This window comes from Octopus sinensis, linkage group LG15, assembly GCF_006345805.1.
Source record: "Octopus sinensis linkage group LG15, ASM634580v1, whole genome shotgun sequence".
Classification (NCBI taxonomy): Eukaryota; Metazoa; Mollusca; class Cephalopoda; order Octopoda; family Octopodidae; genus Octopus; species Octopus sinensis.
In genome coordinates, this window is record NC_043011.1 from 17316662 (window position 1) to 17321661 (window position 5000).

A 5000-nucleotide genomic window follows, 5' to 3' on the forward strand; every position below is an offset into this window, starting at 1 on the left:
AAAATAGTTTTAAAACGGGCACTTGTGATTTAAGAAGAAAGTATTGGTTTTAGGAAATAAATTTGTCTATCGTTTTGCTCACTTTATTAGCAGATGCATCAGTCTGCTATACTATTCTTGCTGAAGTGGAAGTAACGGAATCCTCACAGCTGCCGCTGTTACCCTCACAAAATTTTCGTATGGTAGACAGTATCAACACTATATTTACTAATGTTACCAACCAAAGAGAAGTATTTAGCATGAGTTGGGTCTCCTTAAAACAAATAAAAAATTAGAAAAAGAAAGATAATTCAACGTGTTTTCAGAGGAGTAGAGGAATGAAGCTCTTGCAGATGCGAGGACCGATATGCATTCCAGCAACCAAAAAGATGTTATAGGAAAGACTTTCTTGCTAACAAGAAACTCTAAGCAGGTGTGTGAGTCATACACCTGCTTATAATCTAGTGTTGTTGTACATGTACTATGTAATATGAAGAATATAGCGAAAGAAATTGGTGGTGACGTTGACTTTTGATTTGACACCACATTGCAGCTCAGAAAAGATATATGGTGCGCAGCCAAGTGACTAGAAACATCAAAATGTTTGATATTGCTGTAAAAACTGCTGGAAATTTTTATTGTGACACTTTATGTGCCTTGTCAACCCAAATCTACTTCTGCAGTCCTTATTACAAACAAGATAATTCATCAGAATGTGAGTGTGAAAAGTCAGTATAGGGTCTAAATAAAAGCTTCCGCTTATGCCCAACCAATCCAGCTTGGGAGAGACAAATATTCTTGCATATATCACAAGTTTGGAGAAAAGGATTATTGGCTACAGACAAATCCTTTCTTGCCTCTCATTTTATAAGTGCATGTTTCTGCTTATTATCTTCAAACAAGGAAGAGCCTTCTCAGATTCTTCTCCCCATTTTGGTCGGTCCATTGCATCATTCTCCCAGTTTTTTTGCATCATTTTGAAATGATTTAGAAGACTACTTGCTAAATCTTTGAAAAGCATGTTTCGTTTACATTGAGGTCTCTTTGATACTCAGCTGACCATATAACAGATGTTAGGTGCTGCATGACACCGACTGAATGTGTTACCGAATTACAGTCATCTGCATACAATAAATCGCTTGTTAGAAATGTACGCATCTTTGGTTTGCCAAGAACGTTTTCAAATGAAATAGTTTACCAGTGTTTCTAAAATGAGTATATATACACTCTCTGTATATATACAATTTTTGAATGCATCAGCAAACACAACCGAAAAGTATAGAGAAAATAACGTCGGTTCAAGAATATCTCCTTGTCTCACTCCATTTTCCACTTAAAGAGATTCTGAAAGAACACCTCCAACGTTAAATGCATCTATGTCATTACGAAAAGATCATATTTTATTCAAGAAATGTATTGGGCAGCTTATGCAAAACCTCTCATAGTGCATGCTTATCCACTATATCAAAGGCCTTTGTTAAATCAACAAACAGCTTGGACTACATATAGATATTGTTCTCGTCATTTTTCTTGCATCTGACGAGCAGGAAAAATCATATCCATTGCCCCATTTATTCAGCCTGAAACCACATTGAGGTTCTGGGAGAACATTCGGTGAAAACTTATCGTTTAACCGTGCAAGGAGAACCTCAGAATGTATTTTGCCGGCAGTGCGTACGAGTGTGATTCCTTTTGAATGTCCACCTTTATCTCGTGCTCGTTTTCTCTTATAAATGAGGATTATACCATTCTCATGCCAAGGTTTTGGTACTGTTCCTATCTTCCATCCATCCGTCCGTCCATCCATCCATATAACATATATATATATATATATATATATATATATATATATTAGAAATATTAAAATTACTAAGTCTCTCTAAAAGAGAACACGGCAGCGTTCCTGGAAATTAATAGTTATCGCCATACTAATATGGCATTCTTATAAAAATAAGAATAAAGCTGTCCGCTTATTAGCTCCATGAGGCCATCGCCTTAAGTTAGCTATTTGATACACAAACTGTATCCATATAACCTTCGAACAAGGGAGGTCAGTCGCTCCACACTACTTGATCGACAGCTACAGACGCGTTTCGGGGTATTGCCCCTTTTCAATGTAGCGTAGTCAGACCAGTAGGTGTCGCTTCTGACAATCCCTGTTCGAAGGTTTTATTTACCTAGTTTCAGTGGAATACATCCACTTGTTTTCAATAATAGAAATATTAAAATTACTAAGTCTCTCTAAAAGAGAACACGGCAGCGTTCCTGGAAATTAATAGTTATCGAAGGTTATATGGATACAGTTTGTGTATCAAATAGCTAACTTAAGGCGATGGCATCATGGAGCTAATAAGCGGACAGCTTTATTCTTATTTTTATAAGAATGCCATATTAGTATGGCGATAACTATTAATTTCCAGGAACGCTGCCGTGTTCTCTTTTAGAGAGACTTAGTAATTTTAATATTTCTATTATTGAAAACAAGTGGATGTATTCCACTGAAACTAGGTAAATAAAACCTTCGAACAGGGATTGTCAGAAGCGACACCTACTGGTCTGACTACGCTACATTGAAAAGGGGCAATACCCCGAAACGCGTCTGTAGCTGTCGATCAAGTAGTGTGGAGCGACTGACCTCCCTTGTTCGAAGGTTATATGGATACAGTTTGTGTATCAAATAGCTAACTTAAGGCGATGGCCTCATGGAGCTTATAAGCGGACAGCTTTATTCTTATTTTTATAAGAATGCCATATTAGTATGGCGATAACTATATATATATATATATATATATATATGTGGAGTGGTGGTGCGCGCACGTTCATATATACAAGTTTATGTACATGGAAGCATGACTATTTTTGGATGAGTGTATATGCGTGTGCATATGTGTGTATACATATATTCTTCCATTCTTTGACATCTTTTAGTCATTTGACTGCGGCCATGATGGGGCACTGCCTTCAGTCGAACAAATCGACCCCAGGACTTATCCTTTGTAAGCCTAGTACTTATTCTAACGGTTTCTGTGTTTGTACTTTGGTGGGGGAAACAAACACAGACAGACAGACACAGACACATATACGACGGGCTTCGTTCAGTTTCCGTCTACCAGATCTACTCATAAGTCTTTGGTCGGCCCAAGGCTATACTAGAAGACACTTGCCCAAGGTGCCACGCAGTGGGACTGAACCCGGAACCATGTCGTTGTCAAGCAAGCTTTTTACCACACAGCCGCTCCTGTACCTGTGTATATGCATGTTTTTATACTTTAAATTTGGGAATATATATTTCTCATTACTAATTACAAAACAAATTATTATTAGTATATATTTTATTTGGGTAGAGGGCGGTGAGCTGGCAGAGTCGTTAGCACGCCGGGCGAAATTCTTAGCGGTATTTCGTCTGTCGTTACTTTCTGAGTTCAAATTCCGCCGAGGTCGACTTTGCCTTTCGGGTCGATAAATAAAGTACCAGTTTAGCACTGGGGTCGATGTAATCGATTAATCCTTTTGTCTGTCCTTGTTTGTCCCCTCTATGTTTAGCCCCTTGTGAGTAATAAAAAAATATATATTTTATTTGGGTGGTTGTTTTCTGTAGAACAGAAAATTATTCTATTCTTTTATGACGTAGTAATGCGACGTTGGCGAACAGATATCATGGCAGTACTTGATGACTTGACCTGTTACAAACAATCAATATGAATTATTTGTTTACAAGGGGATACTATTGGGGAATGAACTGATAAAACGATCGTGTATGAGGGCAATATCTCTTACTGGGATTGAACTTAAAATATAATCATTGGTTTTTCGTTTTGGGATTTGGTTTGCAAGATTCTTTATATGGGTTCGTGTGTTGAAGCACATTCTGTTGTGTCTGGGGAGAGTCATTTTCTTTTTGTGTCTTATAATGTAACACTCTAACCGGTCAAATTTCCACTTATTTCATATTTTTATTTTCCTAACATTTTGGTTGTGTCTGACTATTGAAGAGGTTGCAAGACGCAACGAAAATTTTAGGAAAATAAAAATAAGAAATAAGTGTAAATTTTACCGGTGAGTGTGTTACATTATGAGGCACAAAAAGAAAATTACTCTCCCCAGACACAACATTGGTTTTTCATCTGTGATATTAATTAGCGGTTCAGTAGTTAATTGGTTGCATATGAAGCAAAATGTGTAGCTAATGAAAATGCAGATCATTCTCAATATCAGATCATTCCATCAGATACTAATAACCTAGATTTAAAATTATGTTACAGATATTTTACGATCATTATCTTCATATAACATATATTTTAATATCACTTGACAGACAGATTATTTCAAATAGTTTCTGTTTGGTTCTACTTATATAAAAGGATCAAATCATTTATACTTAGTGCGCTCAATTGCTGTGTCTTCCAACTTTGTCCGTGTGTTCTTTTCAGATATCGATTTGGACAATATCAAGGTGAATGCTATCAATTTTCTCAAACCCAGTAATAAAGGAGGGAGCTATGAACACAAGTAATGTCACCTTCTCACGCTATATCGAAATGTTTATCGCATTGACAATACGTGGAAATAGAGAATTTTAGCCTGCGATGCCAATGTAGTAGAGAAACATTATCTATCACGCACAAAAGTGCATCCATCCATTAACACACACGCACACACGCGTGCACACACGCACACACACACATACACACACATAAGCACACACAGGAGTGGCTGTGTGGTAAGTAGCTTGCTAACCAACCACAAGGTTCCGGGTTCAGTCCCACTGCGTGGCATCTTGGGTAAGTGTCTTCTGCTATAGCCTCGGCCCAACCAGAGCTTTGTGAGTGGATTTGCTAGACGGAAACTGAAAGAAACCTGTCGTATATATGTATATATGTATATATATATATATTATATATATATATATATATATATATATATATATATACATATATATATATATGTGTGTGTGTGTGTGTATATGTTTGTGTGTCTGTGTTTGTCCCTCTAGCATTGCTTGACAACCGATGCTGGTGCGT